Source organism: Peromyscus eremicus, chromosome 1, assembly GCF_949786415.1.
Source record: "Peromyscus eremicus chromosome 1, PerEre_H2_v1, whole genome shotgun sequence".
Classification (NCBI taxonomy): Eukaryota; Metazoa; Chordata; class Mammalia; order Rodentia; family Cricetidae; genus Peromyscus; species Peromyscus eremicus.
The window spans coordinates 25,285,367-25,312,282 of record NC_081416.1 but is presented as its reverse complement, the minus strand read 5'-3'; the positions used below and the strand labels follow the sequence as shown (position 1 = coordinate 25,312,282).

At 43.1% G+C, this 26,916-nt stretch overlaps 1 protein-coding gene across 6 annotated transcripts in view; it reads right to left on the bottom strand.

Annotated features, from left to right (window-relative positions):
* Cpeb3 (cytoplasmic polyadenylation element binding protein 3) overlaps nt 1-26,885 on the bottom strand; it is a 188,147-nt gene extending 161,262 nt beyond the window's left edge. For 3 of the 6 annotated variants that reach the window (XM_059258692.1, XM_059258677.1, XM_059258716.1), the window contains exon 1: nt 26,519-26,728. The gene's annotated coding sequence lies outside the window, so the exon portion shown is untranslated. Of the gene's footprint in view, nt 1-26,456; nt 26,729-26,762 lie in introns of those variants that run through there. The other 3 variants (XM_059258700.1, XM_059258683.1, XM_059258709.1) reach the window with 3 other exon arrangements.
* Nucleotides 26,886-26,916: the final 31 nt, after the last annotated feature.

Below are 26,916 nucleotides of genomic sequence, written 5' to 3'. Positions count from 1 at the left end.
ATAAAGGATATCTTTTTATTATCTAAAGCAGCCAAGATTCTAGTATAAACTATACTTCACTTAGAAGGACTGGGTATCTACCACAGTCACAGTCACAAGCCTATAATTCCCAACACCTGGGAGGTGGAGGCAAGAGTATCAGATGTTCAAGGTCATCCTTAGCTACATACTAAGTTCCTGGACAGCTTGGGCTACATGAGACCCTGTCTCAAAAAACAAAGAAAATTAAACAACAATAACAAAAATATGACACCAATGTGAAGGGGACCACCCGGAAAGAAAGTGGCCAGAGAGGAGAAAGAACAAGGAAGGGTAATAAGTAGGGCATATATAGTCAAAGTACATGCTACATGTGTATTAAAATGGACAATAAAGCCCATTGTTTTGAACAATGAATATATACTAATTTTTGAAGTATTAAAGTTTAGAAACATATCCAGAATTGAGTGTATTTTCAGTGGTGCAGTGTTTACCTCATGCATGCAAGGCCCTGGAATGGATCCCCAGTACCAAAGGGAAAAAAGAAAAAAAAATCCAGAGGAATATCTTCACAGCGTTAAGGTAAACAACAATGTACTTGTTGAGTACTGAGGATTGAATCCATGGCCCCCACACATTAAACACATATTCTGACCAGTGAGCTCTATCTCCAGCCCCATCAATTCCTTAAAGCAAATCACAAAAACACTAACCATAAATGAAAATAACAAACTGAACTAATTGAGAATGTGTTTAGCTGGGTGGTGGTGGCATGCCCTGTCTGGGGGAAGGGAGGATGGGGACAGAAGATGTTTGCCACTGGGCCTACTGGCCTTTGCTTACAATCCCAGCAGGAGGGAGGGATGGTAAGGGCCCTCAGAGAAGTTGTTAGGTAAATAGAGCTATAGAGTTCAGCAAAAGCATTTGATCTGGAAATGAATCATGGTAAACTGTGCCGTGTAAACATTGCCTAGGAAAGGAATGTAGAATTAAGGAAACCTTGGGGTACTGTACAAAGCAGGTGGCAAAATCCTCAATTTTCTAAATCTTCAGAGAACACATCTGTATTCCCTCTCTTGGTGAAGTAGGGCATCTTCTTCTATCATTTAATTCTTTTGTTGTTGGAGTCTCTGATCTCTTTCTCTTCCAGGTATCTATCCTTGGTTTCTAAGAATCCTTTATGTTCTCTGATAATAAGCCTTTGACTGGAATACAGTGATAGATAAGATAGATATATTGATTTTGTATACACTCTTCCATTATGTGGGTTTTCGCTCTAATAATAAAAAGTAAACACATTTATGTTTGGGTTTAGTTTGGGTGTGGTGTGGTTGTTTGTTTGAGGTAAGGCCTGCCTGAGACTGAGTTGGTCGGCCTATCCTGTTTAATGGCACCACCCTCAGTCTCGTCCCTCAGGGATAAGAATCTAGGCAGGAATCTGTCCTTCCACTTCTCCCTCACTGAGGAAGTCTAACTGGTCACTAAAACTTATTCATTCTGCCTCCTAGATTTCTGCTTGCATCCCTTCTTCTTCATTTTCAGCCAACGGAATCCTGTCTCTTAACTAGCTACATGAACAATTACGTCTCTCAAATATGGCTTCCATACTAAATCTTTTTTTTTCCGAGACAGGGTTTCTCTGTGTAACTTTGGAGTCTGTCCTGGATCTCACTCTGTAGACCAGGCTGGCCTCGAACTCACAGAGATCCGCCTGCCTCTGCCTCCTAAGTGCTGGGATTAAAGGCATGTGCCACCACCTCCCAAGCTCATACTAAATCTTGAATCATCTTTTACATAAGGGTTTTCCATGATATGGTCTTCATGAAACTCTATCCTCTTGCTATAAGAGTAAGATATATTCTCCTACTTTTCTTCCCAGCCATGCCAATCTTGGCATCTCAGTCACCATGTCCTTGTCTTTCGCCTGTAATACCTTTCTATCTCTTGATAATCTGCTTCTACTCACTTCTGGAGGCTTTCACTGACCATGTGGACCCACTTCCTGTGGACTCCAAGGACAGTGTTCTTCATGCTTTGTTTCCATGTCTGTTCTTGCTGTGGAGGTGCTGGACAAGAGTTTGTTGACCAATCAAAGAACAAGATATGTTTTGACTCATAAAGGCTGAAAGAACTTTTTTAAGTTAACATTAGATGAAGAAAAACTCTTACCAGGATTTCAAAACTACTATATAATATAATGTTTAATATAATTAATCTTCCCTTTCTCCTGTTGCAGGATATTTATTTCTAGGATTTTCCCAAATCAATTGTTTCCTTGAACCATATTTCTAAAGAAGGAATTATTCATTTAAGAGGGAGAACATTAAGGTTTTGACATATGTTAACAAAATCCTTAAGAAATGTTGTCACCTAGTGGAAACCCATGAACTGAAGACCTGTGGCTGTGAAGCCCCCATGGGACTGGACTAGGCCCTCTGGACAAGACAGTTGTTTGGCTCTAACTGTTTGGGGGGCGCCCAGGGAGGGGGATAGGGATCTGTCCCTGGTGCATGGGCAGGCTTCTGGGAATCCGGTGTCTGTGGTGTGACACCTTACACAGCCTAGGTGCAGTGAGAAGGGGCTTGGACCTTTCTAGGCTCAGTGTGCTGGGCTCTGCTGACTCCCTATGGGAGACCTCAATTTGGGGGATGTGGGGATGCGGGGTGGCTTGGGAAAGAGGGCTGGGGGTGGGAGGAGGGAAGAGGGGGGGTCTGTGGATAGCATGAGGAGTGAGTAGAAAATTTCTTAATAAAGAATTGTCACTTCAGACTTCTACCAAAGAAGAACTTCTGAAAAATGAAAACGAGCCAGGTATGGGGGCGCATGCCTGTAGTTCCAACACTTGAGAGGGGAGACAGAAGGACCTGAGGTTCAAAGGACAACCTCAGCTATGCAGGGGCTACACAGGACCCAATCCCAAAAATAAATAAAATGTGATGAAGGGGAGGGGCAAATCAGAGCAGAGTATAATCACACACATATATGAAAATTTCATAATAAAACCTACTACCTTGTTTATTAACTTAAAAATAAAAATAAATGAGATAAACTATATAGTGGATGAATAGTATATAGAACAAAGAATAATATAATCCTTAATCTGATATTAACCAAGGTTTTCTTGATGAGCCGAATAAGATTAAGTCACTTTCATCCTATTGATGATGAAATACACACACACACACACACACACACACACACACACACACACACGTGGTTGGTATGTAAAAATAAATGAACAAAAATTTAATAAAAAATAAAAAAACAGCCGGGTGTTGGTGGCGCACACCTTTAATCCCAGCACTCAGGAGGCAGAGGCAGGCGGATCTCTGTGAGTTCGAGGCCAGCCTGGACTACAGAGTGAGTTCCAGGAAAGGCGCAAAGCTACACAGAGAAACCCTGTCTCCAAAAACAAAATAAAATAAAATAAAATAAAATAAAATAAAAATAAAAAACAAGAAAGGAAAAAATACACACACACACACACACACACACACACACACACACACACAATCTTCCTACTAGGTAACCCTGGCTGGTCTGGAACTCACTACTTCAGACCGGCATTGAACTTATAGAGATCTACCTGCTTCTGCCTCCCCAGGGCTGGGATTAAGTTGTATGCCACCATACAAAGTCTGTCATTTTTTTAAACTTTTTCTATTACTGCTTTACTATTTTATGTGTATAGATGTTTTTGCCTGCATGGATGCGCACCCTCGGAGGCCAGAAGAGGGCATTGGCCCCCCTAGAACTGCAGTTACAGACGGTTGTGAACCACCATGTGAGTTCTGGGACTCAAAGCCGGGTCCTCTGGAAGAGTTACCAGTGCTATCAACCACCGAGCCCCTTCTCCAGCCCCCCAGGCCTCCGTGTGTGTGTGCACACGTGTGCGTGTGCGTGTGCGTAGGAGGTGCTCATGTGTGAATGCAGCTGTACACATGCCATGGTGTGTGGAGGTCAGAGGCCAATCCAGGTCCTTATTTCCCACCCTGTTCAAGGAAGGATCTGTTTGCCGCTGTGTGGACCAGATTAGCTCCCAAGCTTCTGGGGCTGCTGTCTCCATCTACTATTGCATACTAGGAGCTCCAGGATGACAAAGGCAAGCCACTGTTCACAGACAGACACAAGCAGGCTTTCATGTGAGTTCTAGTGATCTGAACTCAAGCGTCACACCTGAACAGCAACTACTTCACCCACTGAGCCATCTACCCAGCCCTCATCTTTATTTTCAAATTGTTTTCTCATGCCACACTGGAGCTTGAGTCCAGGGCCTTAAGTCAACATGCTAAGTCAGTGTTCTACTGGTTACTCCCCTCCTATTCATTTTGAGTCTCCAAAGAAAAAAAAGCTCAAGGTATTATATAGTTTTACATACAGTTTATTCATTAAAAGTTTGTGAGGAGGATAAGGGTACAGTTTAATGATAGAGCATTCCCCTAGCATGATCAAGGTCCTGAGTCTGACTTCCAGCACCGTTTATTTTATTTTTTCAAATGTGGAGCCAGGGAGATGACTTAGCAGGTAAAGGCACTTGCTACCTAGCTTGATGACCTAAACTCAATCCCTAAAATTCACTTGATAGGAGGAGAGAATCAACTTCCAGAAGTTGTCCTCTGACCTACACACACACACACACACACACACACACACACACACACATACACACACACACACACACACACACACACACACAAAGAAACGTAAAAAACAAAATCTATGAAAATGTGAAGTTACATCAGTATCTAAATTTTCACTCTTTTTTGTTTGTTTGGTTGTTTGTTTGTTTGAGACAGAGTTTCTCTGTGTAGTTTTGGTGCCTGTCCTGGATCTCACTCTGTAGCCCAGGCTGGCCTTGAACTCACAGAGATCTGCCTGCCTCTGCCTTCCAAGTGCTGGGATTAAAGGTGTGCACCACCACCACCTGGCTAAATTTTTACTCTTAAAAAATTGTTACGTGGTTTTTTTTTTATATTTGACCCAATGCAAGTTGAGTTCCCCTCATCATAATGTTCTCTCTTTTTCTCCTTTTTCCTTTTTTCTTTCTTTTCTCTTTCTTTCTTCCTTCCTTTCTCTCTTCCTTTCTTTCTTCCTTTCTCTCTTTCTTTCATTTGTTTTGTTTGCTTGAGATGAGTTTCACATAACCCCAGCTGTCCTCAAACTCCCTCTCTATGTAGCCCAAGCCTAGGCTGTCTTTAAATCCCTGGTCTTCCTGCCTCTATCTAAAGTGCTTGGGTTACAAGCAGGCGCCACCACACTTAACTATTTAATTGTATACATATGAGTGTTTCCCTGCATATATACATGTGTACCACCTGAGTGCCTGGTACCTGAGGATGCCAGAAGAGGGCAATGGATGTCCTAGAACTGAAGTTACAGATGGTTGTGGGCTGCCTGATACGGACGCTGGGAACTGAACCCCGGTCCTCTGCAACAAAAGCAAATGCCCTTAACTCCCTCCAGCCTGGTTTTTTACATTGTCTTATTCTCATCATAGTAACTTGGTTAGTTATAAGAACTCTCTGGAAAATATAAAAGCTATAGAATTGTTTTATAAAACAGATAAGGCCAGGTCTGATGTTTATGCCTGTAATCTTAGCACTTTAGAGGATGAGCAGGATTACTATGAGTTCTAGGCCTGCTGTAGAGTGAGACACTATCTCAAAAACCAGATGAATGGGCTGGAGAAATGGCTCAGAGGTTAAGAGTACATGCTGCTCTTCAAGAGAACCTGAGTTCAGGTTCTTATATTAAGAAGCCCATAAAAGCCTGTAACTCCAGCTCCACGGAATCTGACACTCTTCTGGCCTTTGGAGGCACTCCCTCCCCCTCCCCCAACACACACATGTGATATACACTCACATACACATCAAATTTTTTAGAAAACCAGAAAAACATATCCAGGCATAGTGGCACAAGCCTGCAATCTCAACAGTCAGGAGGTAGAGGCAGGAGGATCGGGAGAAACAAAATCCTCAGTCTTCTTTGGTGAATGTTAAGACTGCAGGAGTGCAGCATCACATCTGTTTTAATTCATTTCATTTGGCCTGCACAATAAACCTTTGTGATAAATACTGTTACTATCCTTAACAGCAGAAGTAAGAGGCAACTTAGGTGATTTCCCTACTCACACTCACAAACTGTTGGCAGAGCAAGGGCCTAACTGCAGGTTGACGCCAGCCCTGTCTTTTGTTTAGTGGCTCATACAAACAGGCCCTTTTCTCCACAATCCACACAGCCACAGAAACAGTTTGAGCTTCCAAGGTGTGGAAAGAAGGCAAATGGTGGTTTAGTAACTTCTCTTTTTACTACTGAAGCAGAATCATATGTATGACCTTTGCCTGAGAACCAGGGGCAGCTCTAGCCAGATTCTACCCATGGGCAAGAGTCTTTCTGGGTGTCCTAAAATAAGCGTGACTGTCTTCCAGAAGATGACTCATCAAAGCCCAGTGCAGTGGCACATCCTGATAATTCCAGCACCAGAGAGTAGAGGCAGGAGGATTCAGAGTTCAAGGTCATCTTTAGTTCTAGTGAGCTCAGGCTAACCTGGGCCACATGAGACCCTGTCTAGAAGTAAAAAGACAACTGATTTGTCTTAAAGGCTAGTCCAGACTAGAGGTAGTGAAGGAAATTTTTCGTTGCATTATCAGCCAACAATTAGCAGGTTCTATACAATCTGATGAGTCATAGGAATTGTCACAACAAGGACAAGGTCGGTGTGTCTGTCCAGGTAGCCCTTGGATCCTCTCACCTGAAGCCAAGTAGTGTCTGTATAGAATCAGTGGCTTTCTCAGAATTGGCTTTACCGAATCCCTTCATTTTTATTACCCGACTTGATGCAATAGCTTGGGCAGTAAGTACACAGTACGGAGCCCTCATCCTCCTGTTCATGGGTTGTATATACACCCCCAGAAAGTGAGCATACACACTGAAATCCAGCCCACACTCTTCTCACCAAAGGCATAAACCTTATTGTAGAACTTCATACTGAAGGGGCAATGCATGACCAGGATGTATGAATACATTAGTTCCCACCGCAGGAAAGTCAAGTCTAAGCTCAGAAATATAAACACAGTTCCTACACAGTACATCTGGGCCCGGGGTATAACTCAGTAATAGAGTGTTTCCCTAGCATATTGAGAGACCCTGGTTTGATCTCCAGCTTATAGAAGGGGATAGACCCAAGAAGAGGTGACAATTCAATTCTCTTAACTCACCTGTGAGTTTTGTTTGTTTTGAGAAAGGGTCTCAACATATAGACCAGACTAGCCTTGAACCAACTCACAGAGATCTACCTCAGCCTCCTGACTGCTGGGTCACCTATCAGGTTGTTTTTTTGTTGTTGTTATTATTACTGACACTATTACTCATTCAGTAGTTCAATTTAATGTAGGCTGTCTTTGTCTATTATTGAAGACTGGCTTCCTTTGGGTCTTACTTTAACCCCATAAACCAGAATCCAGAGGTGGTTCTCACTTTTTTTGTTGTTTGAGACAGTATTAACCTATGTGACCCAAACTAGCCTCAAATTCACAAGTCTCCTGTCTCAGCTTAAGTATAGCAACCGTCTCTGCTACCACTTTCGGAAAAAACAGACTAACTGCCAAAACGCTAACAGAAAATGACATCATCACAGTAGTAGGGGATCAACTCAATACTGTAAGAGGTGACACATGGAAAGGGCATGGGCTTACCAAATTTGGTTGTCACCAGGCATAGTGGCACATACCTGGAATACCAGCACTCAGGAAGCTGACACAGAAGGACCAGGAATTCAAGGCCAGCCTTGGCTCCATAGTGAGTTTGAGACAAGTTTGAGCTAAATGAGACCCTGTCTCAAAATAAATGATTAAAGAGTATCTACATCTGATTGTCTAAGCATAATTATCCCACTACTACCTGCCTGGTCCTACGTAATAACAGTAACAAGAACTGTGGCCACAGGCAGCACTCTGTTGCTGCCCAGCCCACTGCCCTCTCCCAGGGAACTCAATAACTTAGTCTTCCTAAAAATGACAACAAAAATATCTAGGAACAGTTGAGTACCCTGTATTCCTAAGTACTAAAGGACTGATACAGGAAGAATACTTTAGCCTGGGGATTTGAGCCCAGGTTGGCCTTGAATTCACTCTACTGTAGACCAGGGTGGGTCTTGAACTTGTGGTCCTCTTGCCTCAGCTTCCCAAATGGCTTTGATGGCCAGCCTATGCAACTAGGCCAGCCGCAGATTCTAACTTTGGGAAGCAAAGGAGCCAGGACTTATACATGGACAATATGCCTATAAAACCCATATTCTTAGTTTCTTAATTAGATTCCTCCAGAATAAAATAGGGACAATTTTAACAGCTGCTATATCTAAATGTCCAAAATTATGTTAGTGTATATGAAAGCATTTTTAAGAAACTAAAACAATAAAGGTCAATGTATGCAATCCAAAGTTAATCCTGAGAGGCAGCCAAACTACCTAGAAATTCTATACTGAGAATAGGTTCTTTGTCTCCTTCCTACTTAATGCTAACACCAGGAGTCACATGAGTGAGCCTAAAAGAGGAATGGAGTCTTAGAAGCAGAACTGTTTGTTTGAGACCTGTATGTAGTCCTGGCTGGCCTTAAACTCACAGAGATCCACCTGCCTCTGCCTCCGAGTTCTAGAATTAAAGACGTGTACCATCACATCTAGCTCCAGATTTTATCCCACTTCTTCCTACAGACCTGTAGACTTTTGAAGCAGAATACAGTGACCTCAACCACCACAGGATGCAGATTTTTTTTTCCCTTTTCTTTTTTTTTCTTTTCTTTTTTCTTTTTTTCTTTTTCTTTTTTTTTTTTTTTTTTTTTGGTGGTGGTGGTAGTGGGAGGATGCAGATTATTTTTAACAGTTTCTTTTTACTTTTTGTTTATTAGTTTTAAACTTTTGTGTATTGAGAATTTCTTCATCATCTGTTAATGATGTTTACACTAGCTAACATTCTGAACTACATAAGAATTTTTGGGGCTGGGGATTTAGCTCAGTGGTAGAGTGCTTGCCTTAGGCAAGCGCAAGGCCCTGGGTTCGGTCCTCAGCTGGGGGGGGGGGATTTCTTGCTGGACAGTGGTGGCACACACCTTTAATCCCAGCACTCATGAAGCAGAGGCAGGCAGATCTGTGAGTTTGAGGCCAGCCTGGTCTACAGAGTTAGTTCCAGGACAGTCAGAGCTATGCAGAAAAACCCTGTCTCGAAAAACCAAAAAAAAAAATTTTCTTACGCCTTAGGGCAGTGGTTCTCAACTTGTGGGTCACAACCCCTTTGGCAAACCTCTGTCTCCAATAATATTTACATTACAATTCGTAACAGTAGCAAAGTTATGAAATAGCAATTAAAATAATTTTATGATTGAGGGTCACCGCATGAGGAACTGTGTTAAAGGATCACAGCATTAGGAAGGTTGAGAACCACTGATTTAGGGAGTTAATCTTCACATAACCCTAAACAATAAAAACTATCATTCTTTTGCTTGGGTTTTCTTCTTTTTAACATGTATTTATTATCTCTTTATAGTGTGTGTGTGTGTGTGTGTGTGTGTGTGTGTGTGTGTGCGCGTGTGCGTGCGCGTGCGTGTGTGTGTGTGTGTGTGTGTGTGTGTGTGTGTGTGTGTGTGTGTGTGTAAGGGAGGAGTGCTAGTTCTCTCCCTCCAGCAGTCCCGGGGATTGAACGCAGATCATCAGGTTCAGTGGCAGGCGCCTCTAACTTCTGAGCCATCTCCCAACTCCCTGCCATTTGTCTGTTTCTTTGAAGGAAGCTCAGGCTTGAGGATGATAAACAGATGCTGAAGAGATGCTCAACAGCTAAGATCACTTGCTTCTCTGTTCCAAGTATCCATCTAAAAAAACGAGGCATGATGGGGCATGCTTGTAATACCATTGCTGGGGTAGTAGACATGGGAGGATTCCTGGGGCTTGCTGGTCTAGTCTAATTGGTGAATTCCACGTCCTGGTGAGTGATCTTGTCTCACAGCCTCCTGAAACTCCAGCTCCAGAGGATGCTATCCTCTGGCCTGCTCTGTACCTGTCCAAACATTTATATATGTCACCACACACACACACACACACACACTCTCTCTCTCTCTCTCTCTCTCTCTCTCTCTCTCACAAATGAATTATTAAATAAATAAAATCAAGAAGGACTGGGGACATAGCCCAGTAGTACAGCACTTTCCTAGCATATACATGAACCAAATATACATTTTATTATATTTATTAAGACATTTTAAGAAGGTATTGTTTTGTTTTTCTTTTTCTTTTTTTTTTTTTTTTTTTTGGCTTTTTCTAGACAGGGTTTCTCTGTGTTGTTTTGGTGCCTGTCCTGGATCTTGCTCTGTAGACCAGGCTGGCCTCGAACTCACAGAGATCCACCTGGCTCTGTCTCCAAGTGCTGGGATTAAAGGTATGCGCCACCACCTCCCAGCATTTGGTTTGGTTTTTTGATATGAGGTCTGAGGTAGCCCAGGTTAGCCACAAACTCACTACATAATTGAAACAGTCCTTAAATTCCCGATCCTCCTGCCTCTATTATCCCAGTGCTGAGATTATAGGTAAGTGCCACCAAACGCGTTTTAAAGATCTTATTAAATTCCTTTAGTGTTTTTTGTAGAAATGGGCACTGACATGTCTGGGCATGCACGCCAAAGTCAAAGAACAAACTCGGCTGACTTGGTTCTCAAGGATGGAACTCAGTTGTCAGGCTTGGCCACTCCGACCCATCTTGCCAGCCTACCCCCATCGTCTTTTGAACACTTCTCTTTCCGTGCATCCACGGTCTTAAACTCACTATATAGCTCAAGCTGTCCTTAGCGGCATCCTTCCTAGATTTGGGGATTGCAGATGTATATCAAATAACCAACTTGAACAACTTCCCTTTAACTGGATATCTCAGGCTCAGGTACTTTTCCTGCCGCAGTTAGGGCTCAAGACTTCTCCTAAAGGGCCTTGTTGCCTTTACTGGAAACAGCACCAAACACATCTCCACTGCTCTGAGATCCCTTTGTCTACAGCACTCTCAGCAGATAGAGACAGAAAATAACCAGAGGCCTATTAAGCTCTTACATCATTCTAGGGCTTCTCTAGCCTGAATCACCAAACTGTTCAAAAACAAACAATCCCAAAGGCTTATGAACCACATGGTCAGGTTTAGTCATAGTTATTGACTGGCCAATTTTCTGTGTTAGCTGCTTCTGCATCATTGTGACCAAAATAACCTAACAGAAACCACTTTAGGGAGGAAAGGTTTATTTGGCTGGTATTTTCATCAGTTTTAGTCAATCCTGGCAGGGAAGGCATGGCAGAGTTCACAGCATGCATGTGGCAGAAAGGCCTCACGTACTAGTGGACAGGAAGCAGAGAGCACAGCCAGAACTAGGGGTAGGAATCATCTTCACTGGACCATTTGCCCCCAGCGAACTACTTCCACCAGGGAGGAGCTATCTCTTAAAAGCTGAGAGCTTCAAAATACAAGTCCATCGTAAAGAGACTTTTATGGACGACTGAAAAGAAGGTGTATTCTGGATGCTGGAGTGGAATATACTGTAGACATCTGTTAGGGCTTTTGGGTCAATGATGCCATTTCAATCTGATATTTCTGGTTTTTTGTTTTGTTTTGGAGCTTTTTGGTTTTGTTTTGTTTTGTTTTGTCTGGAAGACATGACCACTGGGGAAAGTGGAGTACTAAAATCACCTACAATTACTGTACTGGGGTTAATCTGTGGCCTACCCTCTAGTAATGTTGGTTTTATGGAATTTTTTTGATGTGTGTATGTTTGGAGTTGTAGTCTCCTAGTGGATTTTTGACAGTAGAAAGAAACAGAAACTATATTTCATGAGACACTGTGTACAAGGAGCAGAGAGAGTCAGGAGAGCCAGATGCCCATTGTCAGCTACTGACAGGGTAACTATACCCAGACTTTCCCAGTAGAGTGTGCTGTTAAACTGGCATACTGAATGACACTCTTGTTCACTCTCAAAGCTGTTCACACTGAAGATCAAATTATAAGGTTACTCTGTTGTGTCTAACCTTCAAAATCTGTTGAGGATTTCAGAAGCCTGCTCTCCTCAATTACAGATCTAAGGATAAAACTGTGAGAATATATATTGTTTCTTAAACATTCTATGTATGTAAGGTATTGTTATCATTACTATTATTGGAAATGTTGAGTCAATTAAGTATCAACTGTAGCATGAATCTTTAATGGTCTTATTAATAAAATCAAACCTGAAGCCAGGTACTGGGGTCAATGCTGGAAGATCAGAGAAGCAGAACAAGTCACAGCCACCTCACCTTGCCAATTCCTCAGCTGATCCTGTTTCCTCAGACTGGAAGCCTCTGAGTTCTCATCCAAATGGATCTCAGCTGAACTGCTTGCTAAAAGCCTAATTAAAAACTCTCAACCAGCTCTAGTTCCTGGTCCTCACGCCTTATAAACCTTTCTACTTCCCACCATCACTTCCTGGGATTAAAGGCATGAGTCACCATGCCTGGCTGTTTCCAGTGTGGCTTTGAACTCACAGAGATTCAGATGGATCTCTGCCTCTGGAATGCTAGGATTAAAGGCATGTGTGTCACCATTTTCTGGCCTCTATGTCTGTCTAGTGGCTGTTCTGTTCTCTGACCCCAGATAAATTTATTAGGGTGCAGGATATATTGGAGAACACAATATCACCACAATCAACTATCAAAGTACTCTCCTAAAAAAGTAGAGGCTACAGAGATGGCTTAGCAGTGAAGAGCACTGACTGCTCTTGCAGAGAACCCAAGGTTTGATACCCAGCACCCACGTGGTGGCTCATAACCATCTGTAATTCCAGTTCTAAGGAATCCAATGCTCTTCTGACCTCTATGAGCACTGGGCACACACATGGTACACATACCTACATACATACAGGTAAAACACGAATATACACAAAATAAAATAAATTGTAAAAAAAAAAATACTACAAAGACTAGATGTGGTGATCCATATCTGAATACTTGCTCCTCTTACCTGAGGAGGTAATCCAAGTGCTGGGATTACAGCCATGGATCACCACATCTAGACTCTCTCAGGTATTTCTCACAGACACAAAAACATCTGACTAAAATACTTCCATGCCGGCATAAGAGCTGTTAATTTTGATTAAGTCCAGTTTGTTCTTTCTGTCACTGCTACTGTTGTAGATAAGAAAACACAGTGTAGCCCCAGGTCCTGGGCACTTATGCTTATGCTTTCTTCTAAGAATTTTACAGTTTCAGCTCTTACATTTTGGTCTTTGATCCATTTTCAGTTAACTTTTGTTCATGGTGTGAGGTTTGCATATGGCTATGCAGCTGTGATGGAAAGATATACATTCCCCTATTACATTATTTTGGTGCCCTTGTTGTAAATAAACTGACCATTATGAATGTCAGGACTTATTTATAGACTTCCTGGCCCACTAATCTAAATGCCTATCTTTGTGCTATTACCACACTATCTTGACTAATGCAGCATTCTAGAGCTTTAAAATCAGGAAGTGAGTGCCAATGAGATGGCTCGGCAGGGAAAGGCAATGGCTGCCAAGTTTCATAACCTGAGTTCAAGATCTCTAGGGCCCACATCACCAAGGGAGAGAACCAACTCTTAAAAGTTGTCCTCTGACCTCCATACAGGTGCCATGGCACTTACACACACACAGTAAATAAGATACAATAAGTTTTTTAAGTTATAAAATAAAAGTAGGAAATATGGGAGGGGATGTAGCTCAGTTCATAGCATGCCTAGCATGCACAAAGCTTTGGCTTCAATACCCATAATCAAGTAAACTGGCTGTGGTGGCACCTGCCTGTTTACTTATCAGCACTCGAGGTGGAGGCAAGATCAGAAGTTTAAAATCAGCCTTGGCTACATAGAGTTGGAAGCCAAAATAAAGAAAAATAAATGAGAGGAGAGTTCCTGGCCAGCATTGTCAACAAGAATTCTGTCTTAAACAAATAAATGAACACGAGGCTGGACATACAGCTCAGTGGTAGGATGTTGCCTAATGTGCTTGTGACCCTGGATTCCCTCCCAAACACCATGATAAAGAAAAGCATTTTTAGGTCAGGGATGTGAATTCTCTAACTTGGTTCTTCCTTTTTCATTTATTTTTTACATTTGTTTGTTTATTTTTGTAGTTGGAGGCACACATATACCAGGATATATGTGTGACTGTCAGAGGACAACTCTGAGAAGTTGGAGCTATCCTCCCACAAGTCGGTTCTGGGGATCAGACTCAGGTAGTCAGAATTACAGCAAGCACCTTTCCCCACTGAGTCATCTAGTCAGCCCTGGTTCTTCCTCTACAGGAATCCTTTGCCTCTTTTAGACTAACAAGATTTCTATGAGACCTTTAGGATCAATTTGTCACTTTCTACAAGATGAAATTTCGACAGTAATTGCCCTAAATTATAGACCAGTTTAGGGAGTATTACTAGTTTTAAAATATTAAGCAGATATCAATATATATAGTAGATATAGATAGATTAGATAGATGATAGATAGATAGATAGATAGATAGATAGATAGATAGATAGATAGATAGATAGATGGATAGGTGGATGGATGGATGGATAGATAGATAGATAGATAGATAGATAGATAGATAGAATGATAGTCAGTTTTATAGTGAACTCTTTCTAATTTTCCAGTTACTGGATTTTTAATTTCTTAGTTTTCAGATGTTATTTACTTCTTTTGTTAAATTGATTCCTTTGTATTTTATTTTTATTTTATCATCTTCATTATATGTACATTTGACATGTAAGTGTATGAGTATGGATCCATGGAGGTCAGAGGGCAACTTTTAAAGAATTGGTTCTCTTCTTCCACCATAGGATCCAGGGATTGAACCTATGGACCTGTGTAGCTAGTATTTCTACCCACTGAGCCATCTTGCCAGCCCAATGTTGTTGTTTTTCTGAGACAGGGTCTCATGTATCCCAGCCTAACCTTGAACGTACGATGTAATGGAGGCTAACTTTGAACTTCTTCCAGCCTCAACTCCTCAGTGCTGGGATTACCTGAATCCACTACCACACCGAGTTCATGTAGTGCTAGGGATTGAAACTGGGCCATTGTACGTGTTAGGTAAGTATTTTTTACCGATTGGCTATATCTCCAGACCTGTTTTGATCCTTTTGATATTTTTACAAATGAAATTACTTTTTCTTGCTTTTATTACCAGATTGGCCACTGCTAATGTACAGAAATACAGTAAATCTTCCATATTGATCTTATATCCTATAACCTTGTTTAAATTGCATTTTGGTTCTAATATTTGTTTTGTGTGATACCTTAAAATTTTTTTCATTGAAGTTTTCATGGTGTTTTGTTTTGTTTTATTTGTTTTGTTTTGAGACAGGGTCTTACTATATAGACCAGGCCAGCCTTGAACTCACAGAAACCTACCTGCCTGGATTTCCTGAGTACCACCATGCCAGGCCTCAGTAAAGATTTTTTAATACATAGTTTAAACACAAAGGCTAAGAGAGAGGTTCCCAGAAAGAAAGACACACCCCACAGCTCTGGCCTGTGCTTCCCCTAACAGAGAGCAGCAAAAAGTAAGACACACTCAAAGGAGAGTCACCTCCTTGGAAATTTTCTAAACACAAGATCATTTCATCAGCAAATAAAATAATTTTTCTTCTTCCTTTCCAATATGGATGCTGTAACAGTCTGCTTGTCTGTTGCTGTGATAAAATACTGACCAAAGGCAACTTGGGGAGGGGAGGGTTTATTTGATTTACATATCCCAGTCACAGTCCTCATTAAGGGAAGTCAGGGGAAGAATGCAAACAAGAGGAAACACAGGAAACATGGAGAAGAGCTGCTGACAGGCTGAAACCTCACAAGCCAGGCCCCTGTCACCTGCACCTCTCTCAACATCCCTATATTCCAAGCTTCCATAACAGGTCATTACGTTCTGAGAATTCAATGGCGTTTTCTAGCCCAAAGCTTCAAATTCTTCCACTATCCTCCCAAAAAACAACATGGTCAGGTCTGTCCCAGCAACAGCTGACTAGTACCAATTTCTGTCCTAGTTTGCTCCTGTCCCTGCAATAAACACCATGATCAAAAGCAACTTGGGGAGGGAAGTATGTACTTCACTTTACGTGTTATAATCCGTCATCAAAGGATGTCAAGGCATGAATTCGAATAAAATCCCTGGAGGCAGGAACTGAAGCGGGGACCATAGAAGAATGCTGCTTACTGGCTCTCTCCCTCTCTATGGCTTGCTCAGCCTGCTTTCTTACACAACCCATGCCCACCTGTTGGGGTGGCACCACCCACAGTGGGCTATGAGCCCTCCCACATCAAGTGGAAACTGAGAAAATGTCCACAGACAGGCCCACAGACCAGTGTCCTCACTTGAGGCCCTCTCTTCCCAGGTGACTGTTTGTGTCAAGTGGACAAAAACTAACCAGCACAGACACTTTTTGCTTCTGTTCTTACTTGACTAGAACCTCTAGCACACTGTTGATTAAAGGTTTCAAGAGCATACATCCTTGTTTTAGCTCTGTGGGAAAAATTCAATTTTTGGCATTTCAAAATTCACCATTTGGCATGAGGTTGGCTAGGTGGGTTTTTTTTTTTTGTTTTTTTTTTATAGATATACCTGACAGGTTAAAGAAGAACCCTTCAGAGCTGGAGGGATGGCTCAGCAGTTAGGAGCATTTACTTCTCTTGCAGAGGACCCAGGTTGGGTTCCCAGTACCCACTTGGTGGCTAACAACCAAATGTAACTCCAGGATTCAGTGGCCTCTTCTGGCCTCCTAAGGCACTGCACATACACAGCACACAGACATACATGAAGGCAAAACTTCCATACACAGAAAACTAGAAAGGAAGGAAGGAAGAGAGGGAGGAAGGAGGGATGGAGGGGAGAAAGGGAGGAAGAGAGGGAGGGAGGAGAAAAGGGAGGGAAGGAAGAGGGAGGTCGAGTAGGCAGGCAGGCAGGCAGACAAACCCTCCTACTAATTGTAGGCTCCTGTTTTCTCCCTCTCAATATCAACCTGGGACTGAAAATAACAAATTAGAACGTTTGACTTTGGTTTCCAGAGTATACACTTAAAAATGATTTATGAATTTGTGCGCACCCAGGTGCACGTGTGGAGGTCAGAAGACAACCTGCAGGAGTCAGTTCTCTCCTCCTACCATGGAAGTTCTGGGGACGGAACTCAGGCTGTCACGCTTGGTGGCAAGTGCATTCTCCCCCAGAGCCATCTTGCCAGCCCACATGTGATGTTTAATGCTCACTTTTAAAACATTTCCAAAGTGTTGCCTGATTTTTCTAATTTTTCAGCCAATTATCTCCAAATTGTTTGAGGCCTGGGTAGCACGTGGCTGCAGTCTGCGTTCTTCTAAACTCAGTCTGCTCCCTTTAATAGTCTGTTTTCACTTCTCCATGGCACCTCCTCTTTCAGGGTCACTGGCATCTTTAACCCTTCCAACAGAGAATCCAGCTGCCTCTGTGAGTGGGGTCCCTCGGAATGCCTGTGAAGGTGTAATATTAACAGAGGGTTGTGGAAATAGCAAACCTTAAAAGTAAATTCCAGGAGCCACAAACAGCTACCAGTCAATTCAGAGTCAAGAACTTCCCAGGAGGGAAGAAACTAGAACACAAGCAAATATACACATCAAAACAAAGCCTATGTGCTGAGAAGAAAGCTCACCAGATCAAGTGCTAGGCTCAATACCCAGAATCTAAACCCAGAACAAACAAACAAAACTCCTGGATCCTAAGGGTTCTAAGGATTCTAGATAGGAAACAAACAAAAACCACTTTAATCCATATGGTATATAGCTAATGAAAAATAATAAACATCTTTTCATTTGTTTGCTATCATTAGAGAAATGTCTGTTCAGATCTTTTGTCCATTTTCAGTTTGGGCTATTTGTGTTTATTATAGACCTGGTTTAGGGGGTTGTTTGTTTAATAGAGTGTTGTTATACAGCCCAGGCTGATCTAGAACTAGCAATCTTCCTGTTTCAATCTCCCTGCCTCTGGGACAAGGTGGACTAAGGGCAGGTCACTGCACTGGCTATCATGTTGTAGGTGCAGGAGAAGAACGCAGCACACCCATTTCATCACAGAGAAGAGAAATATGAATGTTCCAATGTAAAGACTAACAAAATGAATCTTTTTTTACTGCTTAAACTTGAACAGTAAAGGAAACTGTTTGGTTCTAATGTTTGATGCATGCACACTGTGGTAAACAAATGCCATTAGTGTAGGTCCAATGCTCTGAACAATGCTAATGTGCAAGGAATTTTTATCTGCAGTTGCTTATGCCATTAGTGTAAATGTTAATGCAGCGGAAATGCAAACGATGCTTTCCTAATATTATGAAAATAGCCTGACTTCACACATTCTCTGGAAAAGGTCTGGGGAAGCTCTAGGGTCTACAAGACCATATTTTGAGTGGCTCTATGAAGCACATGACTGTTTTAAAAGGAAAATTATTTTCCATATATATTTTCTCATAAAATTGGCACTCCAGCCTATAATCCAAATACAAAGGAGACTGAAGCAAGAGGACCATGGAAAATCCAAGACCAGTCTGGGCTACACAGTGAGTTTCAGGCCATCCTAGACTACAAAGTAAAATTCTGTCTAAAGAAATCACAATAGCTAAATAAAATGGACATTCCAGGGTTAAGCTACAGAAGGAAAAATATAATATGCTGCCCTGTAATTATTTTTTTTCTATACTAGCTAGTTTGATGTCAAATTAACACAAGTTAGAGTCATCAGAGAGAAGGGAGTCTCAATTGAGAAAATGCCTCTGTAAGATTCAGCTGTAAGGCATTTTCTTAATGATTAATTAATGATTGACTGGGGAGAGCCCAGCCCACTGTGGGTGATGCCATCCCTGGGCTGATGGTCCTGGGTCTGTAAGAAAGCATGCTGAGCAAGTCATGAGGAACAAGCCAGTAAACAGCACCCCTCCATTACCTCTTCATCGCTCTTGCCTCCAGGTTCCTGCCCTGCGTGAGTTCCTGCCCTCACTGCTTTTGATGATGAACTGGTATATGGAACTGTGAACAAAACCCTTTCCTCCCCAAGTTGCTTTGGTCATGGTGTTTCATCACACCATGAATAGTAACTTTAAGACACTTTCTCTCTTTCTTTCTTTCTCTCTTCTTCTTCTCCTCCTCCTCCTCCTCCTTCTCTCTCCTCTCTCTCTGTCTCTCTGTGTCTGTCTCTGTCTCTCTCCTCTCTCTGTCTGTCTCTCTGTCTGTCTCTCTCTGTCTGTCTCTCTCTCTGTCTCTCTTCTTTCCTTCCTTCCTTCCTTCAGTGCTGGTATTAAAGGCATACACCATCATGTCTGGCTCAAAGTGAGTTCCAGGACAGCCAGAGATACATAGTGAAATTCTGTCTTAAAAAACACACAAAGAGAGAGAGAGAGAGAGAGAGAGAGAGAGAGAGAGAGAGAGAGAGAGAGAGAGAGGAAGGAAGGAAGGAAGGAAGGAAGGAAGGAAGGAAGGAAGGAAAGAAAAGAAAGGTGGGGAGGGGTGGGGAGAGTGTTTAGGAGAAGCAAATCAGGCAAGGTGGCACTTGCTTATAGTTGGGAGGTTGAGGCAAGAGGATCAAGACCAGCTTGCCCTATATAAGAAGACCCTGTGTAAAAGGAGAGACAGTAGTTCAGGACAGCTCCTTAGGACATGCTGATCAGAATCTCCAGGACAAACCTCTAACTATAAACACAGTGGGTCTCTTTCTCATGTCAGGCCTACCCTACTCTATGTGAGTGTCCATCTCTCCTAAGGACAAAATCCTAACACTGGCCTGTGGAGCTCTTCATTACCAGTCACTTGATGTCTGGGGATCAAGTCACTCTAATATCTCTCTTTGTTTCAATGTCTTTTATTTATCAAAGCCATTTCCAGCACGGGGCATTTGCACATGCTGTTCTTAGGCCTGAGTACTCTTGCCTCTCTTTTCTAGCTAATGCTGGTCTTGTTCAGGCCTCAGTAGTCTAGACAGTTCCTCAGAAAAGCTTGCCCTGGCCTTCCTGTCAAACCCTTAATTATAATTCCTTGTAAGTGCACAGTTCCAAGTTAACATTTATTATGATTCTCCCACCAATCAGTAAACTTCACAAAGGCAGACCGTACTTGGTTTTACTTCCCATTGTATTCCCACTGCTGAATTAATTCAAGGCCTTTTCATTATTTCATATATCCTCAGACAAACACATTTTCCAGTTATGTAACAGACCTACAACTTGAGTTACAGAGGTTAACTGTCTTTACATCTTTTCATCTAAATCCAGACCCAAGATCCTCTCTCCTCTTGATTTACATAAGGTAGAGCCATATCCCATTTCATGACATTCTCTTTAACATGGCAGTGTGGTGATATATTGTGTGCCCTGATAAACTTTGCCTGAAGATCAGAGGACAGTACAAGCCGCTAGATTAAACAAAGATGCCAGACAGTGGTGGCACACACCTTTAATCCTAGCACTTGGGAGGCAGAAATCTGTCTGGATCTCTGTGAGTTCAAAGCCACCCTAGACTACATGAGATTGATTCAGTCTAGGAGAGAAACAGAGCCAGGCAGTGGTGGCACACACCTTTAATTCCAGTGCTTGGGAAGCACACATGCCTTTAATGGCTGGTTGGAGAAAGGTCTATATAAGGCTTGAGGAGACAGGAACTAAAGGCTTTTCAGGCTGAGGAGTCCTAGAGGTGAGACGTGGCAGTGGCCTGTTCCTTTGTCTCTCTGATCTCTCAGCAGTTACCCCAATATCTGGCTCTGGGTTTTATATTATAAGAATTTTAGAAATTTGAATATCTGGCCCCAAATTCATGTAACATGGCACCTCACATGGGTCTTCTACAAACTTGTGAGTTCCTTTGCATTTTTATGCTATTCAAGTGACTTTTCCATACACTACCACATTATCATTGTACGGTATTTCATGTGTGAGTACCTTTTCACTTGCTAAGCATAAACATTTTCAGGCCTCCTAAAGGGTAATTACAGTTTAATTTGCTATTATAGTACCCATTTACATTATGAATTCTCTGGGCACATCTGCTGAAGGAATTAACAAAGAACTTTCCATAGACGAAAATGAGTGTTCAGCCCACAGTTTACCACCAAACTTGGCAATATTGACAGTTCTTTGGAGGGTACCTTAATATGTTATACTGTTTCTCTGAAAAACCATTATTACCTCTTTGGGCAGACAGTTCAAAACAAGTGTGATAGCCGGGCGGTGGTGGCACATGCCTTTAATCCCAGCACTCGGGAGGCAGAGCCAGGAAGATCTCTGTGAGTTCAAGGCCAGCCTGGTGTGATAGAAGAATATTAAATCATACATTATTCTAAACTTGTGGATATATTTAAAATAGTTTATAACCAAGTATTTATTTATTTATTTATCTATCTATCTATCTATCTATTTATTTATTTATTTATTTTGGTTTTTCAAGACAGGTTTTTAAGTATGTAGCCCTGGATGTCCTGGAACTCACAGAGATCCACCTGCCTCTGCCTCCCGAGTGCTGGGATTAAATGGGTACGCTACCACCTCCCAGAGTCAATTCTTACTCTTGTCCCCTGAGGCAGGGAAAATCTTTTTATATTTTTAGTAAATTAATTTCTAATAAAACTATAGCAACAGGGCAAAAAAACAAAGTTTACAGTCATGGCGGTTGCTCCCTTGACTGACTACCTCACCACAAATTTAACCATGTATGAAAACATGTGCATTGTGTTTGGTGGTGGGTCAGCGTGCACGTGACAGTGCTGTGGCAGTCAATGTGAAAGAGATCTTTCTGCCCACCATGTTGGTCCCAAGGATCCAACTCAGGTGTTCAGGTTCAGCGTGTGCTCAGACAAGTTTCTAACCATTTTTGGAGACAGGTTCTCACACCGACAGGCCTTGAACTTCCCTATGTGGTGAGGATGACCCTGAACTTCTGGCCCTCCTGTCTATCTACTGAGGTGGGTATTGAGAAGAAAAAGTATGCATAATCTGTCTGTTTTTAAATGATGCTAAGGTCAAATGTATTGTTTAGTTCATGCCAGGCAAGTATTCTACCAGATTCGCCCTGTAGATTTCTGAGACAGGATCGTACAGTTATAGGCCTGGCTGGTCTGGTCTTGTACTCATTCAGTCCAAATAGACTGAATTCATGATAATTCTCCTGTTTCAGCCTCCCAAGTACTGAGATCACCGGAGTGTGCTACTATGCCTAGCTCAAGTTTCTAACAAAATATGACTTTTTTTCTTCAAAATCAAAGAGTAAATTGTAGTTCCAAATAGCTTGAGTCTTACTGGAAAATGCAAGAGCCATAGAAAACAAAGTTGACAGACAATATTGAAATCCAGGCTCTATGTGTCACCAGGTTATATGTGTGACCTATTTCAAATGCAATAATTTTTTTTATAAATTGTATCAATCATGATTTTTGACCTATACTAATATAAAATGAAGTTTTTACTTTTTTTAAAAAACTTTTCAGCTATATCTATTGCTCTCTTTTTTTTTGATTTGGAGGTTTTTGAGTTATTTGTTTCTTGGTTTTGAGACAGGGTTTCACTCTGTAACTTAGGCTGACCACTAACTAAATATGACCACGCTGGCCTGGAACATCAATCCTCCTGTCTCAGCTTCCTAAATGCTGTGATTACAGGTGTGAGCCACAACACCCAGCTTTATAGATTAGCCTACAAATGAATCCTATTTTTTCTTTTATAAAACATTTATTAACTGGGGAGAGGGGCTGCATATGCTCCCCAGTTCAAGTGTGGAAGTCAGAGAAGAATTTACAGCAATCAGTTCTCTCCTTCCACCAAGTGGGTTCAGAGGACTGAACAGGCTTAGTGACCTACACTATTCTCTGCTGAGCTACTGTCCTTCACAATGGGTGTCATTCTCTCTCTCTTTTTAATTTATGTGCACTGGTGTTTTGCCTGCATGAGGATGTCAGGTACCCTGGAACTGGAGTTACAGATAACTATGAGCTGCCATGTAGGTGCTGGGAAGTGAACCTGGGGTCCTCTGGAAGAAGAGTGCTCTTAACTGCTGAGCCTTCTCTCCAGACCCTCTCTCTTTCTCTTAATGTCGCTAGGGAGCAAAATCCAGGGCCTTGGGCATGTTTAATAAAGCCTTATTATTGGTGTATACCCACAGTCCCCAAAACAGAATTTGTTCTCTACTAGTAAGGGTTTTTTTAAACAGACAGGAAATTGACTTTCCATAAAAATATAAATAAAAGGGGGCAGGAATGGGAGGAGAGGAGGGAGGGGAAACCGGTTAGGATGTAAAATAAATGTATAAATTTAATTAATAAAATTATATTTATAAATATAAATAATATTTTTGAAATAGTAAAACTAATGTAAATAGGACTTGTTATCAATAGAACTATATTTAGGGTGAAATTCAAATTCTAAAGTAGGGTATGATGGATCACCCCTGTAGATCTTAACACTTGGAAGTCTGTGGCAAGAGAATTGTCACCCGTTAAAGGACATTGTGGGCTATGTGGACCAGCCTAGACTACAGAGTGAGAACCACACCTATAATCTCAATGTTAAGGAAATGAGGCAAGAGCATTTCAGCAAGATGGAAAACAACCTGTCCTACCTACCTAGTGAGTTACATGCCATCCAGGGCTACAGAGCAAGATCCTGTCTTAAAAGGAGGGGGGGGGGGGTGACGGCAAGCCAACAGAAAGAAGCCGGAGAGATGGCTCAGCTGTGAAGAGAGCTAGCTGCTCACCCAGAGGACCCAGGTTTGAGTCCCATCACCCACATGGCAGCTTACAACTATCTGTGACCCCAGTAGCAGGAGATGCCCTTCTGGCCTATGGGGACACTGCCTGCATGTAGTGCACAGATATACAGGCAGGCAAAATGCTTATACACATTACAAATAAATAATTTTTTTAATTAAAAAAAAGAAGAAGCTGGGCGGTGGTGGTACACATCTTTAGTCCCAGCACTAGGGAGGCAGAGCCAGGACGATCTCTGTGAGTTCGAGGCCAGCCTGGGCTACAGAGTGAGTTCCAGGACAGGCTCCAAAGCTACAGAGAAACTCTGTCTTAGAAAGAGAGAGAAAGAGAGAGAAAGAGAGAGAGAGAGAGAGAGAGAGAGAGAGAGAGAGAAACGCTGGTCATGGTAGCTTTCGGGAGATGCAGGGACATCAAGACAAAGATTACCCTTTGTTCATGTTCAAGCCCAGACATACAAACATACAAAACAACAACAACAAATTGGAATTCTCTTTAGTGTAAATCACAAAGCTAAATGGATTTTGTGTTCGTCTATATCCAACATGGTTAACTGCTTAAAAGAGAAACACACAATAGAGGTAAGCTTACATAGTACATGAAACAAAAAAAAAATTGTATGTTATATATTAGATACCCTGATTAAACTGCTTATTTCCCTTCCCAGGGTAGGCCTACTCCTCTTTCCATGAGAAGGAATACGAATTATAATGGCCTAAAATACTTCATAAAGCCATGTTTCTAGGGGCCTATATGTACCACAAAACCTGAGTTCAGATCTCTGCTGCCCACATAGAAGCCAGGTGTGCCTATGGCACCTGGAATCCTAGCATAGGAAGGTGGGGGGGGGGGGGGGACGGGACAGGAAGATGATGCCACACATGGAGAGGCAGATCCCCGGAGCTCACTGGCCAGCTAGTTTAGGCCACCAACAAGCTCTGGGGTCATGGAGAGAATGGGCCTCAAAACAATAAGGGCCCCCAAAGTTGACCTCAGGCCTCTGCACACATACATGTAACCACACAAAAAAGGATAAAAATAGCCTTGTATGTGGGTACAACCTTTAATCCCAGGAGAAAGAGCAGGCAAATGTTTGTGAGTTCAAGGCCAGCTTAGTCTACACAGTGAATTCCAGGCTGGCCAGGACTGCATGATGAGACTATGTCTCATATAAATAAATAAAAAATAAAAATGCATATTTCAGAAATTGGAGGCCAAATAAACTTATGTGTTTTGTTTTATGTATGTATGTATGTATTTATTTATTTATTTATCCAGGCCATATACGTAGTAGTACAAATGTATTTAGCGAGCAAAAGTAGATTTAAACAGATAAGAGCTGATTGCAAAATTCTACATTCAACAGGAATTTTCAAAACACGTTGGATCTGGGTGTGGTGGGCCATGCCTATAATTCAAAAACTAGGGAGGCCTAGACAGGAGGATCTCGGGGTTGAGTCATCCTTGTGCTGCAGATACAGCCCTTGCCAAAGAAAAACTAAACAAGAGTGAGTTTGATGGTTATTGTTTAAGACAGGGGCTCCCTCTGTAATCCAGGCTGGTTTTGAACTGGTGAAGAACCTCCCAGATCTGCCTGGCATTCACATGCACTTTTTTGTTTGTGCTCTTGAGACAGACTTGAACTCACTATTAGTGGCGAGTGACCTTAAACTCCTGATCCTCCTGCCTCCACCTCTCCAGGGCTGGCATTATAGGATTGCTGAAGGTTGGTTTGTTTTTTAAAGACCGTAGTCCAGGCTGCTCTGGAATTCATTATACAGACCAGGCGGCTTCGACCTCCAGGTAATCCTTCTGTCTCAGTTTCCCAAGTCTGGGATTTACAGGCCTAATTCCAGGTTCAAAAATCTCACATTTTCATTTAAAGAAACAGCAAACATTTGTAGCAAAATGTAAGCATAACCAATGGAAAACTACCAAACATCCCACCAATCACAGCACCAAATAACGCCACAGGTCGTCCAAATTACGCATTTGTTTAAGTCAACAACAGCTCCTTCCTCCCTCAAAGCTATCCCTCCCTCCGGCGGCGTCAGAGAAGACAGAGGGATGATTTGTGACTTCTCCCCTTTTTTGATCCCTCGCCCCGGATCCACCTGCTTAGAAGTGTCAAGGAGACTAGAAATGGTTATCGGTAACCAGCTGCAGAAGGAGACGTCCCTGACAACCCACAGCTGAGCAAGCAAGGGCTGTTGATTCCCCAGCGCGTTCCTTTTGGGGGGCTGCGGGCAAGCCCTGGAAGGCTGGGCGACAGCACCTCGGAGAAGGTTCCTGGACAGGCAGAGTGGTCCTCTCGTCCCACTCCCACGTGCACACACACAGACACAGACAGACACACACATACAGGCACACACACACACAGGCACACACACACAGGCACACACACAGGGGCGCGCGCACACACACCGAGGCGCGCACACATACACAGAGGCGCGCGCGCACACACACACACACACACACACACACACACACACACACACACACAGGCGCACCGGTGAGAACGGTCGCGTTCCCCACCCGCCCCTCCGGAGCAGCCCGGCACTAAGTCACCCGGTCGGTCCCTCCCCGAAGATGGGCTCTGACGCGGCCGAGGCTGACCAGCGCGCCCGACCTCCGGCCGCCGCGCCCGGGCGTGCTGGCCCCGGCCCAGAAACCGGCCCTCCAAGCCACCTCCCCTCACCTGGCTCGGTCCCACCTGAGCGCGAGAGCTGAGGGGGCAAGACGCGGAGAAGGGGCGCTGACCTTGTTGCTACTGACAGCGGAGCGCCACATGCTGCCGCTTCCCGGACAGCGGCCCGAAGGACATTTTTTGCCCCTGGAGGAAGGAAACGGGAGGGCGCCGGCCCGGCAGCGGCGGGCGCGGCGGCGGGGGTCCCGGCGGGCTGTGCAGCCTCTAGCGGGGACGGTCCAAGGACTACATCTCCCAGGCTGCTCCGAGCCGCCCCTGCGTCGTGACCCCGGCGCGCACGGAGGCGGTGACTCTTACCTCACAGAGGTAGCTCCTCCGCCGGCAGCAGCTCGGCGCCCCGGCCGTCCATGGACCGGAACCCCGGGCGGACCGGCAGGAACCCGGGCCGCGACCGCCGCCTCCCGGCCCCAGGCTCCGCCTCCTCGCTCCCCGCCGCCCTCTGCGGAAGCCC